Source organism: Anas acuta, chromosome 7 (genome assembly GCF_963932015.1).
Source record: "Anas acuta chromosome 7, bAnaAcu1.1, whole genome shotgun sequence".
In the NCBI taxonomy this organism is placed as follows: domain Eukaryota; kingdom Metazoa; phylum Chordata; class Aves; order Anseriformes; family Anatidae; genus Anas; species Anas acuta.
Window position 1 is genome coordinate 13,485,868 of NC_088985.1, and position 21,060 is coordinate 13,506,927.

At 43.3% G+C, this 21,060-nt stretch overlaps 1 protein-coding gene across 12 annotated transcripts in view; it reads right to left on the reverse strand.

The window, feature by feature from the left end:
• Positions 1-21,060, reverse strand: part of ZMIZ1 (zinc finger MIZ-type containing 1) — a 344,474-nt gene that overhangs the window by 214,341 nt on the left and 109,073 nt on the right. For 10 of the 12 annotated variants that reach the window (XM_068689469.1, XM_068689467.1, XM_068689458.1 and 7 more), the window contains one exon: positions 14,992-15,074. The gene's annotated coding sequence lies outside the window, so the exon portion shown is untranslated. Of the gene's footprint in view, positions 1-13,947; positions 14,066-14,991; positions 15,075-21,060 lie in introns of all 12 variants that reach the window. The other 2 variants (XM_068689461.1, XM_068689465.1) reach the window with 1 other exon arrangement.

A 21,060-nucleotide genomic window follows, 5' to 3' on the forward strand; every position in this document is an offset into this window, starting at 1 on the left:
TTCATTCGTTTTGTCATGTGTCAGACCCCTTTCCACACCAGCCCAGAACTCTGCGCACAAAACCAGCACCATTACAAGCAGACACAGGCTTCTCTGTGTTCGAATTTCACATTTATTCTGGGAAGCTATACCAGTGATTGCTATCTGGAGAAACATCTTTTGATATATCATCAATTTCCTGCACAACATATCAGTTTATTGAGTGGGGCTTTTCAGACTCTGGTATCTCATTCAATAGCATTACGCCTCACAATGTTTTTGAAAAACTATGGTTATAATATTGAGATGCCTACAGAAGACACTTCCTCAAAAACCTAACCACAGGTATCTGCTGCTCAGATTATCAGGGACTCAACGTGTCTAAAAGTTTTTTAAAAATTTAATAAACCCTTCCTCCTTAGCATATTAGACCTTATCTTTTTTCTAAATCCAGAGACTATCTGCTGAAAACACTCGTGCATGTGTCTGAGATTAGGCCCACCATCGTGTTTATTTTTAATACATACAGGAAAGGACTCTTGGCATTACTAAGCCATTCTACTGCTACAAATGCTTCACAATTTACCACCCAGGCCTGCTTTTTCCAGGCTGTACTACCTACTTCAACTTACAGCAAAGGTATTGGCCTCATGATGCTCACCATGCAACTTCCTTCAGATCTCATTCTTTTTTGAAATTACGAAGTCCAAGCTCACTAAAAAAGTATACATGAACAAGGTAAAAATAAATTGTTTTCCTCAGAACAGGTATATGAGAAACCACCTCGCTGAAAGTGTGGCCAGAGTTACAGAACCACCAAATGGCTGGGGCTGGAAGGCTCACATTCAGCTCAGTGTCCTCCAGGCCCTTTTCCACCAAGCTGGGTGTCCCCCACCACGCACTGGTGCCTGGGGCGGCTCCTCCCCAGGTGCAGGACTTGGCTTTTCCCTCCGCTGAATTTCTCCAGCCTGTGTGGGTCCCTCTGAATGACAGCAAAGCCTCTGGTGTATGAACCACTCTTCCCAGTTCTGTACCCTCAGCAAACGTGCCCTGTCACTGTGATCACTGATGGAGATGCTCAACAGTATTAGAGCCAGCATCGACCCCTGGGGTACGCTGCTAGTTACGGCCTACAACCAGAGCCGGTGCCACTTCACTAGCACTCTTGCTGGCAGGCAGAGCTGAGGGAGCCAAAAGTAATGGCACAGAAAACAAATTACCCTTTTACTCCCACCAGAGAATTTGCAGATCAGAGTTGAACAGTATAATAGCAAGGCACAGCTGGAAACAGATATTTTCTAGCTGGTCATGTTGTATGAAAAAAATCCTTACAAAACATCTAGTCCCAAGAGCCGTCACTCTGACATTTACCTCAAGGATACACATTTCTTGCAAGTTTCCCTGGCTTTTACTCAGTCAGTCTTTATTCCTCACGTGAGGAAACTGGTGAAGTCAGAGGAACAATGTAAAGATTTGCAATGAAACCAGTATAATCATAAATCCAAAGAAAACCTAACTTTTGTCAGAACAACTCTTTCATTTATAAAAGCTTGTTTTAACTTCAGTTTTCTGTACAGTTAGACCTGAAACCACTTGCATCCATGCACTACAAAAAGAAGTTCAGTCATGACGTGAAGGTACAGTGGCAATATGGCTTACGGCATGTGTTCAGCATTCATGCCGGTTTATAGCTTTGAATGAAGACACAGTCTATATCACAGAAATACCAGGGTTAAATTGCACAAGAGTCTTGACTGTCCTCCTAAAAGACCTAGCCAGTTAAGGAAGAGTATAGCTTTTTTCCCCTGTAATTCATTAGGAAGGATTTATAAGAACGGCTTGGCTTATTGCCACAAGACAACCAAGGCACGTGGCCTCAAAAGACCCAGCGTCACACACATGGAAGCAGAGGATCAATAAGGACCGGTAAATAGGGTATAATGACAACCTGCACCTGGAGCAGCCTATTTCAGATATTGATTTCATGTGGCTCCATAGTGAAAATATAAGCCAGGCAGGTCTCTTCCTAAGCAGCAGCTCTCTCAATGACATCTCAGTCACTTAAACATTAACTGAAGTTACTCATCTCAGCGACTGAACCATCTCCCTCTCCTCCCTCCTTTTTGACCCAAAGCTACTTTTGAACTCGACCTTTTTTCAGTCTCTCCAGTAAGAATGAAGCCTTTGATTCTTCTGGGGGTTTGGCACCATCTTGGAGAGGTGGCCATTGTCTACTGCTCTTTGCAAAGGAGCGCTTTTTGCTTTCCCTCTATTATCTCTTTGCCACTTACTTTTATTTATCCACAATTCACTTGCTTCATTTACTTAACCAATTGCTATACCCGCATGTTTCTTCCCCTCTCGGTAGGGAGGCCACTGCTCCACAGCACAGAAACTTATGAAAAGCACTTACTTCATGAAAATGCATTCAGCACATGTTAGTAGCAGTAAGCCCAGTGAATATTTAGTAGGAGTGAAATCACTTAAACACATACAAAGGTATTTAAGGTATTCTGCCATTTGCTCCAGTTTTAAAGACTGAGATATCTACAATTCAAGAACACAAGGAGTTTGTTCTGAAGATGGTGTGGCCTCACCACACACATATTTTCCTAAGACTTTTGAAATCAGAGAGCGTGCCTGTATTTTGCATTTCATAAAAATATGTACAGTCTCTACAACTGAGCAATTATTTCACATTTCATGCAAAGGGCATTAGAAATACAACACCTGGGCTCACACATTTAGCCTGAAGCTTCAGAATGATAACATGCTTTGTGTGTGGCCAAAAAAAAGTATCAGCTGCAAACGTGGTTGTGCATATATTTATATGTAAAGAAATGATTTTACTAGCTAAGGAAGACAAAGACAGCCCTCCCAGTGCTGTGTGTTGTCACAGGTATATTACTGACTAATACCAAAACGGATTCCAGTCCACTAATCTGTTTTCAGAAATCCAACTCCCTTGATGCAACAAAATGAGCAAGTTTGGTCAATTCCCTGGTTTCATGTATGAACCTATAATGTTACTAGATTAGGAACCACATTATTTATTGATAATTCAGACTCTTTAATAAAGCATTATTTGAGACTAATATATACATCCCTGCACCACACTGTTGAGGAAGGGAACGAGCACTGTAATGAACCTCCACAGCAGACCCTATTTTTAGAATACTCTCAAATTCATCATTAAAGTTTATTCTGTGCAAAGAACCTTTGTTCCATAAAGAACTGGAATGTAAACTTCAGTTCTATTTCAGACAAACACTGTTACTAGTTAAAGCCATTCTGTAATGACTACTAAAAAAGAAAAACAAAAAACGTTCTATTTGTGCCAGAGCTATTACTGAGGTTCCCTACTAAGGAACGCAATCATTGGCGGGATGTCTAGCCTGTTATATAATTACTCAGAGCTTATTATACACACACAATCTTATAAAATATGTGGATTATGCAAACAATCCCACTATATTGATATTTCTCTGACCAGTCCTTATAAAAAGCTAGAGACACAAGCTGGTTTGCCAAGTTTCTGGGCAAAATCAGCCGGCAATGGTTCAAACTGAAAAGTCACAATGGATGCCATGACATTGGCAAGGGTGCTGAAGCCTGTAACCCAGATGTTTGCCCTCACTAAGCTGGGAGGAAAACGGGCTTTAGCCAGGTAGCATCAGTGAAATCATCAAGATTATTTTGGTTGAGGAAGGTGGAATTACATAAACCTAAGTGCAAAAAAAAAGTGTTGCAGCCCCAGCAAATACATTGAAAAGGCAGTAGAAGTGACATAGTAACATGAACTGTCAAGGCCACTGTTCATTTCTAGTGTGTAGGGCCTACAGTAAACACTGGTTTAGAATATGCATTTGATGGAACAGCAGAGATCTATCCCAGCCTCAACTTCACGGTATTACTCACTACTGCAGCACCATGATAACAAGCACATGTCCCTAATATAGGAAAAGGAGTCTCAGAAGATTTCCAGTGTTCCTTTCTTTAACAATATAGCTGGAATAAAGTTCAGTCAACAAAACACAAGCCCATGGCCTTATGACATGTTTCCTCAATAGCAACACAATTACTTGTGCTGTACTAACAGGAAAAGTGTGATTTACATCTATTTTTACCTGCATGTTTCTAGAGAGCTAGTATACAGTTGTTTCTCGTGTATATGTTTCTTGTACTTGCAAATGTAATCAATATTTTACATTTTCTATTTTTACTTCAAAATGACAGCTCCTGGGAGTCATTAGTAACTGCACAGATCCATGGAGAACCACTCTCTGGAGAGTTCCTTGTCTACACCCATTTTTCATGAAATCCCACTGACTTTGAGTTGCCACCCACCAGGAATGGTGGGGCAGACTTGGGTTTTGGTGTACATCCTAAAATAAAAACGCAAACCTAAAGCAACATCAGAGACAGCAGTCCACAATATTTTTACTCAAACTTTATCTTTTGTGAAAGTAGATGTTCTAAACCCCCAAAACGATTAACATGAATGTTTAGTTTTTATTCATGCAAAAAAGTACAAGACCAAAAAAGACCAAAGAACACACTGTGCCTCTGTTGTTCTCGATGTAACTTAAAATCCAGTATGGATTGTATTTTAAATATTGTTACATACTGAATGTCAGACATGCAACACAGGGTTAACCCAGTGATCCACCTACCTGAGGATTCTGTCTCCAAGGATGACGGGCAGGGCACAAAAACCACTACCTGTGGTTTATGTCTCATTTACTCCCCCAGCATCCACTGTTGTTACACAGATGAGAACATTTGCCTCCTTCGGTACCTGTGGACCTGTAGACCATAGCCGTGCTTAACCTGCTGGTCTGCCTCCACAACCTCCTCTGGCAACAGGTCGGCCAAGTGAGGTAATTTCTCCATGTGCACAGCTACTGCTCCTCTACAAATGAGCCTTGCAACATTCCCTAACAGAGAAGTTAAGGCTATTTTTGGAAGGAAGACTCATAAAAATCAATTCCAATACCTTCAGCACTGCTTTAGAGCACTGGTACGCAGCAGCCAAACACACCTCTTGTCCCTGGGATTTTTCTAAGAAATTCCCATCACACGGAGTGCAGCAAGAAGATAACAGGAATTACCACAGAGGAACTTGGCCAGTGCTCTAGGCTAGAGAAAAACAAGCTGTTCAAGTAAGCTAACTGTTGCTGTTTTATTACCCTCCCACCACTCTGAGCACAGAAAGGGTACAGCAATACATCCTATTCACACGACTGTGACTCTGCTGGTTGAAAAGTTTTATCAGCCCCTGACCAAACAGCAGCTCACCGTTGCCATTTCCACCACAAGAAGTTAGATGTCACTTTATCTTAACTTGCCTTAGCTGAACCTTTTGCTGTTGTTGCTGCTATTGTTTTCATTTGTTCCAAGCATCATTATCCCAAAAGTTGTAGTTAAAACTCGGTGAAGGAAAGACAAGAAGGAGTCACATGGTTAAATTTATTTCCTACCAGCCAGCTGGGCTGCTTCTGTGATGATCATCTGTTTCTTGCGGAAGGAATGAACAAAAGCGACTATTTACATGTTTAAACTAACCCGGCCCAGTTAGTCCCTAATGGTTCACGGAATAATCGTATGAACCATCTAGCTGGCAGATCTGAGTGGCAGGAACTTCTGCCAGAGGCAGCAACGGGCTGCCGAGAACGCATGCTTTTCACAGCCTCATCTCTCCCTCTAAAGTCAACCGTAGCTGTCTGAGCGATGAGTATGTTTGAAAAGAGGTACCAAAATAGTTCCGATGGGCCACACGCATGATTTTATAATGAGTTTCTAGGGTACAAAGAGGAGATAGGTGTCTACCTCCCTTGGTGCATTCAATTGCAGAAGAGTGCCCCTGCCTTTTCGAAAGGTTAGCATTAGGCATCTGCTCTGGAAAACATTCGTCTTAGATCTCAGCATTTCCCATCATTCTGGACACCTGCTGATGCCTGCCACAAAAGCCAAATACTCAGTTTAATGCTTATCTATCAATTGCTTTGATTCATACAGGAAAAAAAAAAACTCAGTACAATGTTTTCTCCGCTTACATCACCAACCAGCTGAGCCATCTAGATCTATTATTCCCCTTTCTTTCGGTTACCCTCTCAGCATTGTTGACAGTGCAAGCGGTGCACAGGTGATACAGCAGGCTGAGACAGAATAGGAACATTGTAGTTAGGAGTAATATTTTCTTTTTATATAAAAGAAAACCCCTTATTTATATATTTGGAGATGCAAAGAAACACAGATTATATGATTCACCCTTGACATTTTGCCAGATAACTTAAATCCTGTAATATGCCCCCTAATGACCTGAATATAATACCGTGGTGTTACAGTGTCACTTAAATACTGCAGTGCACTTCCACTGGCAGTACAGTCTGTGGAGTTAATATGTAATGTACAGGATTATACTGCCACTAAAATATTACTTAATGCTGCTGAAATTTCAAATTAATTCTGGGAGCTAAATCATTATTCAACTCTGTCTTTGCAGAGATACATTCCCCCAGTTGTTCTAATAACAGCAATTTCAGGACTAAAAGGTTGGTACTGTCTTTTGAGGGTTGCTCAACTGGAGAAGTGGCCTCTAAACTACCAAGCAAATTAATGCGCTGGTGCATGGATGCTTGTGACCAACAAAATAATTTGAGAAAAAATGGGCTTAAATGTTAAGAGCACTCATAGCGATGTGCTAATGCATCATTGCATTATTTCACGATAAAAGGAGAGCCTAGTCCAGTTTTCTCTAGATGATACGTAGGCACTCACGTGTTCCCTTCCGCCACCACAGTGCTCCACAGACAGGACATATTTGAGGAGACAAATTCTTGCTGAAGTAAACAACACAACTGCTGGTAACCGATGAAACCAATCTATGCCAGCCAAGGATGTGGCTTTCAAGTCATGCTGAGTTCCAGTTTTCCAAACCTAAGTAAACAAACTTTGCCTTTTTACTGCACTGTCTTGTTGGTTTTTTATTTTTTTTTCCTGCGTAATTCCTGTTGCCAGCAAGCATTTTATACGTTTAAGTAACTGTAGCACTTAAGTCCTAAGATGAGCAGATCCTTGACGCTTCATTATAACCCATGTACAAGTTCATTTGCAAACACAGGAAATTGGGGAGAGAGAGAGAGAAAAACAAAGCGTGGACTTAAAGGCAAAGGCAGACTTCTCCTCTGAAATTCTGCCCTTGTGGTTAGATTAGCCTCTCCCAGCTAGAGCACCGGGCTGTTCACTCCTTCTACAGCCAAATGCCTTAAGCCTGGGAAACGTTCCCAAGAAATATTGTAAAAGAAGTGGTAAATGAGGAACAAGATGGGGCCAAATATAGGGACCGAAAAGAACTTGTGGTTTTAAGTCTACATTTGGAATAATTAATCCTTTTCCTTATTAAAACCGTTACCTACTTCCTCGTTCATTAATATTGCCCTTATTTACACATGTAGCCAGGCCAAAGATTTTCCCCTCCCTCCGAATATAATTTCCTGCTATTGACAGACACTTTCAAGTGCTGGATATGTGTATGTCTACATGGCATATTGCAGGCAGAGGCGAGCCTTCTTGGCCACCATCCAAGCCAGCTGTAAATGAGCCAGCTCCAAACTGGAAGCTGTGTAAGCACAATTAGCACAGCAGTAAGCCTGATCTAACACATCCTGCCAAGAGACCGAGCTTATTAGCTCAGGCTCAACACAATGCTAACGATGGATACGGCTCTTCTGGTTTGGCTCCATACAGCATGTGGCCAGCTGAAGATGAGCAGATCAAGCTGGCATCTGCTCACAAGACACAGTGTAGGTACATGCTGTCTTGGGGTACACCCCTCCACTGCAAGACCTATCTGCTTCCCTCTGCATGAACTCCAAAATGCTTCGAATGCAAACCAACGGGACAAAAGTTTGAGGCCTACGAGGACTGAGTGCAGATGGATGGAACAGGGATTTCCAGGTAAGAACTTCAGAGGCAGCATGAGAAAAAAGGGACCAGGTAGGTGTTAGGCATCAGATAGACAGGAAAAAGGCAACAGAAACGCCAAGGGAAAGGGAGAGCAAGATACTGCATGACTCTAAAAACTGATAATAGGAATCATGAGCATTCTACCTCTAGCTTATTGGCTCACTCTAGTGCAGATGGATTTCAGGTCGCGTAATTGGGACCTGAAAAATAAGAGTTCTTCTTCTTCCACAGTTTATAATAAAGGAGCAGTGATAATCTAGTGGTTGGCACTAGTTTATGAGAGAAAGTTATGAGTTGAGAGGAAAATGAGACAAAAATCAAAGGGCAGCAATTAAAATTATCACCGAAAGGAAAATAAATGGATAAAAAAACACATTGTAAGAAAAGAGCCTGGAGAGACTGGGAATGTTTACTTTTAAAAGGATATTAATAAAACAGTCATTGCAAAACTATATTAAACAGAAACCAGCCAATAGGAGTTACTTGGTGAGCTTCTGCCCACCCAGTACGAGAGCACATAAACAAGAGGAAATTCCATTAAATTAAAGAAGTGCCACATTCAAAGGCAACAAAAGGAAATACCTTCTTATTCAACATGTAATTATATTGTTGAACTCCCTGCCACCAGACTGCTGCTGTGACAAACACTCAGTATCTTTGAAAGGTGCTGTTCGTGCCTGTTTTCTTTCTCTTACCCTACGTGCCAAGCAGTATTTTTAGTTCTCACTTGCTTAAGCTTTCTGCTGTATGGGACAGGTAGAAGTGGGCGAGAAGAGACCCCACGTGGAGCTGCAGACAGGCTCTTTTGCGTATTCACATCCTAAAGCTGAATGAGGTTTATTTTCACTTGTGAGATTTTAATCTACTTTCCGCACACAGAAGTTTTCCATGGCTTGCTAGCTCAGTATCTTGTCTTTGAAAAGCCTTTGATCTGTAGTGCAAACTGCGTGTTCTCAGCACAGCACAGGTAGTTTAAGTACATTGACCTGAACATCAGTTTAGGCTACACACCTGCCGGCATTTCACGTGGTATTTCACACATGCCAATACCTAGATTTCAGTCATACGTATCTTCAGGATCCAAGAGAGCATTTGAATCACTGATAGGTGCTTGAAAGGATTTTTTCTTTCCTTTTCCCCACCCTTTCATAAAATTCTAAAAACATTCACAAATCAGGCAGAATTAATCATACCAGGTTAAGAGATGGACTTAGCTGTAGACAAAAGAAAAACTGAGAGCTAAGATTACACTCATATTGTTCTTTTGTCTTGAGGAGGAAAAACATTTCTCTCTTCCCACTTGAAGGCCTCAAAAGGAAAGCTATACTATCAGAAATATCAAGGCTTAATGAAATGTGTGAAAAAAACAGTTGTACCTTGAATTTTCTAACTTCAGTTAGAATAAATAGAGGAATTTAAACTCAGTTAAGTACTTTTCAATATGAAATACATTGAAAAATTCTCAACAGTATTACTATTGCAGACCAGTTCAACTTATTTAAAATTGGTTAGCCATTTAGAAATATATAAAATCCATTATTTTCAACTAATTAATTTCAGACTCAGTTCTGGAGAGTCACAACATATGCATACACATACACGTATATAATATACATATGCAAAACCTATATGTGTCAAATTAACCCATCAATTCCCTTCTCTATGTATGCTTTTATTGAAAAGATGCAGATTTTTGGCTGCAAAAGCAGTTGATCTAGAACACCCCATAAGAACACATTTCCAATAGCTGGAAGAACACACTGAGGAGATAAACAAGATTAAGGGGAAAAGGGTAGGCGGAGAAGTAAAATAATTGCTAGTTAGCTATAAATATTTTTGTATTGAACAAAAATAAATATTCAATCAGCGTATTATTTCTTTTGGAAGTACGTCTTTACACAAAAATGCAAGCTAGCATCCTTCATAAGGCTGTAAGGATCTTGTCCGTATCACCACAAAAGAGTTCTAGCAATCTCCAGTGCGGTCACATGATAAGTAGAACATTTCCATACTGATTTTATTTAGTTTCCTTCAAAGTAATGCAATCCATTAAGAAGTAATAATAATAATAAAAAAACTCTGAAGGCTTCTGCTAGAAGAAGTACCTCAGACTAAAAGGCTCGTCTATACTGGATATATGTACATGGCTTTTTGTTTAGACAGAGTGAAAACAGGATAAATCACAATGTGCTTGCAATAAGGTTCTTTCATATTTAACCAATACTGGTCAATTCAATACAGGTCAATTCATCCAGATAGAGAAACCTTCATTAAAAATATAGTTTATTTTGGTTGCTTTTCACCGTGCTGAAGTGATGCCTTCCCACTGTCAAAGGCAATTAAGAACGTGGTGCTTTTGAGCACAAGTTTCCATCCTGATTCCCTTTGGCCTGCCTAAACAAAGTTTCATTATAAAGACTTGGGAATTCCTAGGTGACAAGGGACAAAACCCAATGGCATGGAAAGCACTATTCAGATATACATATTATCACCACATAATTAACTGGAAAAATTCTTTGCACTTACAAGGGCATAGAACTTACAAACCAGTGAGATCCACTGAGGAATAAAACAAAACACTGGAACATCTCCAAAAAAAATTAAGTTCTTGTACACTGTTTCCATTAACTTACGAGGTACACTTGTGTCCCTTTTTCACCTAAAATTTGCTACGGTGCTACAGCATTTTTCTAACTATCAAAGCACTGGAGACAACATTGGGAAGAAACTCAGACATCACTAGCATTTTACTCCATTACACTGAATGAGATTTCTTGGGTATTTCTCCCCATTTCTGCATGTTCACTTGGAAAAAGCACAGACAAGCAGAAAGCGCCTAACTTAGAAGACAGTTTTTGAATCACGTCTTGCTTTTTTTGCACAGAAGACAAATACCAGTGCTCCTGAATTTCTCAGTTAAGCAGCTTGTTTTAACAGCGTGTTTCTCCTCACATACAGCGGGCCCTGAGCCTTCGGGGCTACTCAGCTCCACGCGGTTCCCGCTAGCTCGACTGCTCTACCTGCAGAGCAGTGCCTACAGCCACTGACAGCACCCATCCAGAGGACTTGGCCAATGACCATGGTACAATTCCTATGTCACAGCATCCAAGATTTTTCTATCTGCAATCTCTGGGGAAAAAATGGACTCTGCATTCCCCACCTCACCCTCCGACCCCGAGCAGGCCTCAGCCTGGCTCCAGGCATTTGAAGCAGCAGAAGCACAAGCAGAAGCGGCTCAGACAGTGATTGCTGTGCCCCACCTACCCACCCTTACAGCATGGGAGCACTTCCAAAATGACCACTACAGCCGTCTTAACCAGTTCTTCCCACCTTTAAGGAGGGAAAATACCCCTCTTTTCTTACCGCTATTTCTGTCAGCAAAGCTGTTTCTAGGGGCTGATTTCCCTTCCTCACACCTCCTGCCTTAATTCCTGGCACATCTTTGCCTTATTCTTTCTTCTTCCTACCCAAAGACATTCCCAACCATTCGATTCACTGTTTTGCACATCTTCCTTCCTTGTTTTCTGCTGTTGTCCAACATTTTTGTTGCTTCCTCAGCGTCCACTGAAACGTGCAGAGAACAGCAGGAGTCAGCCAGCACTGCACTAGTGGCAACCAGACATCACACGTTATATTCAAACAAAACAGAAATCTTATTTTAATAAGGTAAATGATGCTACGCTTCTACACCATGGCAATACCCTTAACAATCAGTCACTGAAGTCCTAAAGATTGGCTTCAAAAGGTTTGGTAGGATAGAGGAGGAAGGAGCGAGGAAGTCCTGTTCACATGCTGCACCCAGGCTCCTGTCCCATCCCCGATCTGCCCAGGCTGCTCCTTGGTGTGCTGCTTCTGGGGGAGAATTTGAAAAAAAACAACCACCAGCACCATGAACAAAACCACTCTGTTTCCTAGCTCGGTGACAATCTGTGTGCCACCTTTCTGTAACTTCTGGTGCAATTACGAACCTGACTCAGCAACAAAGCCATACTGATATGGTTTTAAGATGTCGACTGAGCGTGCACTGAGCGGCTCCTGCAATACACAGCCACGCTGCTCTGGCCATTTTTTCGGCGGAACAGCTGAAGCAAGCAGGTCCTGCCTCTGGCCACTTCTTATCAACTCCCTCACACTGCCTCTCCCCACTCCTCCCTAGCAGTGTCAGGGCAGCGTTAAGGCACTGTGTAGTGAATTCAGTCAGTTAGGCTAAAAATACTCCATTCATCCTCCCCCTTCCTGCCCATTTTTGCAGGGTTATTTTTAAGATGGATCCATTCTCTGCTCTTGTTCAACAAGCAGCGCAGCTTGTCTGGAAGGGGAAAGGCAGGAGGGGGAGGAGGAAGAGGAAGATGCATCTCTTCCAGCCCAGGGGTGCAGGAGGCACTGCAGGGTCTACTTCAGCTTGCTTTGCCTCTAAGACCTGCCACATCCATGACATTACAGGCTAATACAGGGCTTCTCACAATCCATGCCAGCTTGAGTTGGTGTTTGCAAAGTCTCAAAAGGAGCCTGTGCTATTCCTACAATTAGAAAGAACAGGTTTGCATAATCTTAACCCTCATATCCCAGGAGCCAGAACTAATTCACTGCTTTTCTAATTTGACTTGGGGATTCTACACTGCAGCAGCAGGACTTAGGAAATAGCTCTTCACTGTAACCTCGTTTGAGTGATCATCTTTTGTTTGCATTATTCCAGTTTGCAAGATGACAGCTATCAAGTCAGATTACAGAATGCCACTCACAGTGACACATGCCAAAAGTAAACCATTAAGACCACCTAAACAGTGGAGCTAGGCTTAATATTTAGGTTGCCAGGAATTATGTTCAGTAAGAAATGCAGCAATAAAAAAAAAAACAAACCACCATGTATCTTAACTTTTTTCTTTAGAAATTGGTTACTATTTGATAGCAATTTAATAATAGGAATTATTAAAATTAATTGGACTGATCTGATAAAAAATTTTGGATTCCTAAAAAAACACACCTATACTGTAATACATTTAGTCTGCCGGAAAGAAAAAAAAAAAAAAAAAAGGGGGAAAATACAAAAAAAAATATCTTCCTGAAGTCCCTGTTCTTTCTGTGTGTTTATGAAGCCTCCGGAAATACCATGGCAAACATTCCAGCTCTACAGCAGTGAGGCCATGTGACCCCAAGGCACAGCAAGGAACTTACTTCCCGAGTTTCTTCATGGAACAGAGAAGTGAGTTTTAGTTTTACTTTTTTAAACCAGGATCCAAGTCTAGGGAAACCTTTAGCAGATTCAGTACATTTTCAAATACCCAGTTTTAAAACAGGGTGTTTTCTCTCTTTTTTTTAAAATATTTTTTGCATTTCTATGACTGCACATGTTATTTTTATAATAAAAGACCAAAGACTTAAGCCTATATTCACTAGGCATAAAACACAACATACTCTTTAAGGCACTACTAAAAACATTTGCCATGTCCTCCAAATCTCCTGTTACAGTTATAATCAGTACTATTGTATTTCTCAATATTTTCAAGATCTTTTCCCAGTGCAAAATACGGCACAGTTAAAAACCCTCCTTCTTCTAATCTTCCAGTACGATTTTAGTTAGAGCTATTAATGAAAGGATTTATGCATATGAGCTTTGCTAAATGTTACAAAAAAGTACTTAAAATGTGAGCTTGAATAACAACCTTCCATTTTGCAAACAATCGTGTAAGTACTTGGAACTAATCATTTAACATGTAGGAGTATGGATGAATCATAATGTAATAGTTGGGTATCAGTTGAAATATTTGTTTTGTCTTAAAACAAAATAGAACAAAGCAATGCCATACAAAAAGGGAAACAGTTCTGCAGTATAAAAGCACAGCAAATGGCAGGCACACACCACTAACTCGCTTTAGTAGCCATGTCAGAAACGCTTCTAATTATCAGAGGTAAAAGAGGGATGGCATTTCTGCTGGAAGCAAGTTTTACACTTGATTCTTTCCTCTCCCCTCTCTTTCAGCCTATAAATATTAGTCTTACACATTTTTCTCCCATGCAGCTCTTGAAAAGGTTGAGTTTTTCAAGGCTGAGAGCAGACAGAGATGTTCATCAAGAAATGCCTTCGGGTCAACTGTCTGTAGCTCATCAAAGTGCAGCACTGAAAATATGGATGAAGGGGAGGAGGATTATACGAGCATGGTACAGCAGATTAAAAAAAAAATCTATGCTCTGATGATCATTAGCTTTATCCTTTTGGAAACGGATTCAGTTATCATCCAGGCACCCCTGGTGGTGATGGTCACAAGGGTACCGACTCCTCCCTCCCATTTCAGCTGCATTCAAAACAACTACAAATACATGAAAGTTTCTTTAATGATATTTGCCAATACAAGGAAATGCCACAGGGATGTGATTAAGAGTAAAAGAGGAGATGAGCCACATGATAGTGTAAGGAAAGGCAGCTGGTCCACAAAACAATTAAGATGTTGACCAAATATTTGAAAAGCTCTAAACAGCACTGGAAGTAAGGCAAAGATGAAACTACCTATTGCTTTACAAAATACTTAAGATATCTTGAACAAAAAAAAAAAAACAGTAGTAGAACAAGTTAGCAAAAGACAGGGGGGAGGACAAAAAATGCAGAGCATCTACTATCTGCTTTTTCATTCTGTACAACAGCTGGACATGAGATATTGAACACATTATTGAAACTACTGTTCATTTCTACTCAGGGATTTCTCCTTTGTTTATTATAAATGCACATTTATTGGCAGCAAGTAGAACATATTATTGCTGTGTTTTATAGCTCAAATGGCTCATGCAAAGAGTAATTTGTTTGTATTCTGTATCACGATCAATAGCTGTACCAGGGATAGCCCGAGGAATGTTTATGCTGAGGGCTTTGCTTGCAGTGTTTTGTTGTTGCAATCAATTGACCAAACAGGACTGCTTCTTAAAACAACAAATAAACTTTGATAGTGACCAGATCAGTCGTTAAAGCATAAAGCATGAAGCAGCGTCTGGAAAAAGACTGAAGGCCCCCAAGTATTTCTTACTGCCGGCTGGTCCGTAAAGCCTTCTTACCTGAGTATTCCCCACCGGCCTTTCTTCCTCTCGGTAGCTGGGGCACGTTTCCTCAATGCCCTCACATAACAAGATCCAGTTTCCTGCAATAAAAGCACAGGCACATCATACTTCCGTTCTCCTGAGTGACACGGTAGCATTTGAAAAAGCTCGCTGCGCAGATCTGAGATAAATGAAGGACATTTAGGAGTCCCAGGAACAAGTCTGGAGCACCAGATCTGAGACTTGGTCCACAATTCCAGCTACCCCCAACTCTGGAGAATCGCTTCAGCAGTTTAAGCCTTACAGGTTTTCTTGTCCATAAAAAAGAGATGAGGAAAAGATAGCAGGATTCTGTTGAGGTTTAAACCAAAGTTTACCAACAGTAAATGGTCTTTTTTTTTTTTTTTCCCTCCAGTTAAAAGTCATCTTGAAGTCTCTTCCGTTCTCTTTATACAGGCACTCACCGACTGCTACAGGCTAAGTGCCATTAAAAAAATAAACAACCCCCCTAACTCTGCTTAAATGGATACACCAAAATACCTCAAAAACACCATCCTGACTGTAGCAAAACAAAGCAAGCTTATGAATTACATTGGCACAGCACCGCAACTTCTAGGAAATGCTTTTTAATTATAAAGAAATACTGTAAAGGGAGACTGCAGAATGTTTACGGGCACTGTGTATTTTGTTACATGCTGTTTCAGCAGTCAGACAAGGTGTCCTTACAGGCTGACGCTGCCAGGCTCTAGAACTCAGCACATACTGAAGAAAGGAACACGATGAGTACATTTTGCTTCTCTTTTGACTAAATTCCAAGTAACTTCCACGCAAGAGAATTTTTCACTGAACAGGAAAAAACAAGTCTGGTGGAAAAAAATAACGTGCAACTCGTGGCCAGTGCAGAACCTCCACAATGACCAGCAATGGAAGCAGGCACTTGGATAACCTCGTGTGATGCAGAAGTCACAGGTGACCAACAACAAAGCAGAAAAACTTCGAGTTTTTCACAGAACTTGTTACTTGCAGCAACATTTGTTACGCAATCTTATTTACCCTCCTCACTGACAATTCACAATGAATAAAAACATGTCTGAAAAACATATGCTAGAAACAGTCATCCCATCACTGGTATGTATAGTGCCACCAAGGGACAATCTGCTTCAGATGGGAACTCTGCTGTTCTCGGCCCGCAACAAATGGCAATTCTAGAAAAGTTACACATTGACAGGCACCCTGGGTGAATGATTGGCTTTTAAGGCCTCATTGAACTGTGACTGTTTTCCCCCAGAACATATTTATTCTCATCCAGAAGTTTTCCCCAGTGCTTTTGTTCTGCTTATACAAGCCAGGGAAACATGCTAATTGATTCAGATTTAGTACGTGTTAACATGACTTTCTCAACTAACGCAGACTAGGTCTTTAATTAAGTCTGAATTAATTATTTATCTAACTTCGTTCCTCCCGCCAAAGGATCAACTTTTGTTCCACCCACCCCAGGAGCTGGGTACTATCCCAGGCTCTGCCGGCGCGACGGGACAGGACCTCAGCAAGTCGGGCTGCGGCGTTTGCTTGGCAGCTTCAACTCTGCCTCTCACTTCTCCCTCCTGGACGCTCGCTTCCAAGCCTGCAGTTGTGCAGCTGCACGGTTAGCTGGATCAGGGAGCTCATTTCCTTCAGCATGCTGTCTCATAAACAGCTGTGCCAACTCAGCGCAGGGAGCGGGCACGAGGGCAGGAGTGCTCAGCCGTGATGGCAGAGGGTAGATCAGAGGCTGCTTAAACCAGCTTAAACTGCACTGCTGTGAAATGGGAAGCCAACGCTTCGCTCCACTCTTTTGTGCTTTAGTTCCTCCATCTGCAGAACTGGCACCACAATTCCTGTTTTGTTTTATAAAGCACCTCTGAAAAGGGCTATCCCATTAACATTTCAGTGAATTCACATCACAGACCACCCACCCCTTTTGTAAATCAGGTCCCAGCTTCCCTGGCATGGTCCCCACCAGCATCTGCTCCACGCTTTCACCCCACAACCTGCTCAGAGGCCAGACCATCACCCCTGCCTGTTCCTGGGCCCTCGTGCCAGCCCCCAACCCTGCCAGCATGCTAGGCAGGGGTTTGCTCTCAACTGCATTCAGCCTATGGAAAAAAAAAAAAAAACACAGCTTTTTTGAATGCCTGATCAGTTCTCTCAGACTATTTCTAGGAAGATCCTCAAGCCAGTCACACTGGCACAGTTTGGGAGTAGGGGGCTATGCCTTGAAAATGAGAATAGATGGGTATGGGAAGAGGAAACAACTGGAAACACCGTAAAACCAGCATCAACAACCTTGCCTGGTGTCAAACCACAGCCTCGCTGCGGTGCAGTGCACTGCCTCAATTTCTCATCGATCCCCAGTTCGCATCCTGTGATGCAGCTGACTGAGAGGGCTCGGGGAAGAGCCAAGAGCTTCATGAAAGCATCCACCAAACAGCACAGGATGGTGAAGCTGCCGGAGTGAGAGCTGGGGAACAGAGGGGAGCCCGCAGCTCCAGGCACAGCCAGCAATTCCTGCGCGTACGGATCCAGCAGAGGGAGCACAAAAACAGAAGGTTTATTTCTTGGCCAAATGTTTTGGCTATGAAACACTGGATGTTTGAAATCCCAGGCACTTTGTATTAGATTATTTCTATAGTAATGCATGTGTGGTGCATTACAAACGCATAATAGACAAAACCCTTGCTCTGAGTAGATTACACTGTAAAAATCAATACAGCGAAAGAGACAAGCAGCACACGCAGCACGGGCTGTGGAGGCCGAGAGCAGGAGGGAGAGGCAGCACAGCAGGGCTGCCAGCCCTGGCGATTTGATCATGTCTCCTGCAATAACAGGAATTTTTCCTACAGCCAGCTCTCCGATGTCCCACCATCACACGGAAACCTCAGCTTTCAGCTTCTCTTTGTTTTGCTGTTGTTGCTTGTTGGTTTTGAAGGTGCTATTTCTAGGCTTCCAAGGGGAAAACCAAAGCTGCAGAGGTCATCAGGCATGCCCTAAAGCCTCATAAACTCCCTCTCCCCTCCCTGCCTGGCCTCCTCCACTGCCCCAGCCCCGGGCTGTCCTTGCTCCCCGTGGGGTGGCCACGGCCCCTCAGGGCTCCTGCGGCCCCTGCCACCACTGCCAACTGAGGTCCAACGTACTGCACTGTTTCAGTGTTTTGCTTTTAAGACCAAGGCCTTGGTTCTTGGTGTTTTTACAGAGGTGGAGGAATGGAAAAGGTTGGCATATATACAGGACACAGCCAAAGCACAGCACATAGCCTTATGATTAAAGCATGAGAGAAACAGTGAAAGGGGACTGGAAGAAGGCCAACAAGGAGGCGATGCAGCCCATCTTCAGGCCTCCAAAGGCCCAGCTGCACCACCACAGCGGGCCCAGCTCAAGCACCACCACCCTTCCCCCTGCCTTCTCACTGTGCCCTGGTCCCACCAAGTCACCCCTTCCCCAACAGATCTACCTGGGGCCCCCAATGCCTCCTCAGCCCCTGGGGACCTTGCTGCTGGCCTCAGTGCTCAGCCTCGGCTGGGTTCAAGCAATAGCGAGGAACTCTAATCCAAAGGACAACCCAGAGTAAAACCTGCAGTTGTCATACACAAAATGCAACTTGAGCTCTACATACCCAAACAAAAATAAAGAGAGCAAACAAAACATGCAAACAGAAATACCTAGAAGACAGAAATACTGCCAAGACAGACAATTAAGTGTGCTGTACAATCCTATTATGGAAACACATTAGGCAGGTGCACTTCAGGGTTTTTTCCTCTTTTCATGAATTATTCCTGAGTTCTAGCATTATCCTCCTTAAGCTGCAGTATGTTCAAGCTTGGAATTCCTGTACAACCGCGGTGAAACAGTGTGGGCAACCCCAGCTCTCACGTATCCCGGGCTGCAACTGGGTCAGAAGTGAAGAACACAATGTGCTGCGCTTCCTACATAGCTCACTGGTCAGCAAGAGAACTTCTGCCACACGGAAAACACACGAACTTCTAGACATGTTTAAATATTAAATGCTGTCCTCATCAGTTAGCGTAGCCCTTGATCAGCTCAGGAGTTTTTAGAAACTTGGGTGTGTGTATGGCTGATGAGCGTCTGATGCTGTCTTCTGCTGAAACGTCTGCTAGCTCTGTATGAAGGAGAAGCATAAAGTGTTGCTCAAGTAAGCAATACACACCAGGTGCTTTCTGGGAGAAAAAGAGAGACTAAGCTCACAGCATCACAGAAATGTAAACCAAGATCACCTTGCCCTGCCAAGGGTGTTGTGCTCCCTTCCCGGGCAGCAACAGAGCAAGGAAGGGGATCAGAGGTGGGAGGAAAAGATGTGGAGGGGCAGAAGTGATGAGGATGTCAGAGGGATGGTGGCTTCAGAATGACAACTGTCAACTTTGCCTAGGCTTGGCCCCCTCTAATCCTCAGCAAAACAGAACCCAAAAAGCACACCAACCCATCCCACCAACACAGCATCTGCTGGCTACAGCACGGATGTAAACCGAAGGGCAGAAATCTGCCTCCAAAGCGGGGCAGAAGAAGGCAGCCACACTGCCCCTGAGTGTCCCCATCTCCCCTGCATCAGTGGGTCACCGGCAGACAGGCTGTGGGGCTGCAGAGCATGCTTTGCTCCAGGCCGCCAGGCTCTGACATGGTGCCCAGCTCGCGGCTGCCACACGCGGCGCCTTGTTCCCGCTGGCAGGCCTCCGGGGAGGCAGGCGGCCTGCTATGGGGCAGAGCGGAAAAGCAATGAGAACTTGCAGTTTTGCTTGTTTTTTCCTATTTTCCACTGGGGCAAAAGCAAAAGGTTTGTTTACTCAGTCACCACTTCCTTGAGCTTTTTTCCTCTGTGTGGTTTTTGTTTTTTAATATACCTTTAATTCAGTTTAATGATTCCTTTAAAGCAGAAGTGGAATCAATCTCAAAATTACATTAGACATTATTTGAAATACACAAAATAACGAGCACACCTTTTCTCATATGCAGCTTGTGACTTCCTCACTTTGAGACATAAGGGGATTTTAGGGCTGTGTCAAACTCCATGAGCATAAGACCTGATGGCAGCAGTAAGCAGTGCTACGATCTTCAGTTTACAGCACCAACAGCAAAACCCTTTGCCTCTCCTGGCTTGCTCCACTACAACCCCATTTCTTGGACAACAACTTTCCCAAACCCCTTCCCTTTCCCCTGCCACATGTGAGGCCCAGCTTTGTCCAGCACACCCGAAGCCACTGGGCTGCCACCACTGTGGCCCCGGCAGCCCCCCGGTGCTGTGGCCTGAGGCGCAGCAGGGACGAGAGGTGCTGTGACCTCTCTGCGTGGGGCTGTCAGACACGAGCTCCTGCCTGCCCGGCCGGGCTGCTCCTGCTGTGGCCAGAAGCAGCCAAGGACAGCCCAGGGGCAGCCAAGTCCAGCACAACCCCAGCGTGTGGCTCGCCACCATTTCCCAAGTGACCGTCCCCACCTGAGCTGCAGCCGGCAGCAGCGTGCTGGGCTGCGTGTTTGTGAGAGAGGAGCGCGCTGCCAGCTCGCTAGCGTAAGATAATGAGCACTATTAACCTTGGCTTGCGCCGAGCCATTGTTCTGGAGGTTGGACACCTCTTGAAAAATCCCATTATTACAGACCATTTGCCATCTATTTCCATAGCAACTTTTTTTAGTTTATTTTGTTCTGTTTTAGAAAAAAAATTCCCCTTCCCTTTCCCTTCTATCCTATTGTACTTACACAGCCTCAAACAATAACCCACTCGAGCGCGGCCATGGAAGTGGTTTGAAGGAACAAAGGCTGCTGCTGGCATAACCAGTGCAGCCTACTCCCTGCGTACAGCTGCCTGCATGTCCTGCGCAGCTCCGCGCGGCACAGAAGCTGCCGATCCCCTGTACTTCTGCTGTGTGCTGGATACAAAATAAGCTGTGCGCAGGAGGAGCCAATAAAATCATATTGAAGCATCGACTGATGGTGCAGGTGAGTCACAAGCGAGTTCTGCAGCTAGTCCTGCTAAAAGAAGGGCTGCGAGGAGGCTGGGTGACCTGGAAAGAAAGCGGTGTGCACGATCAGGATGAATGTGA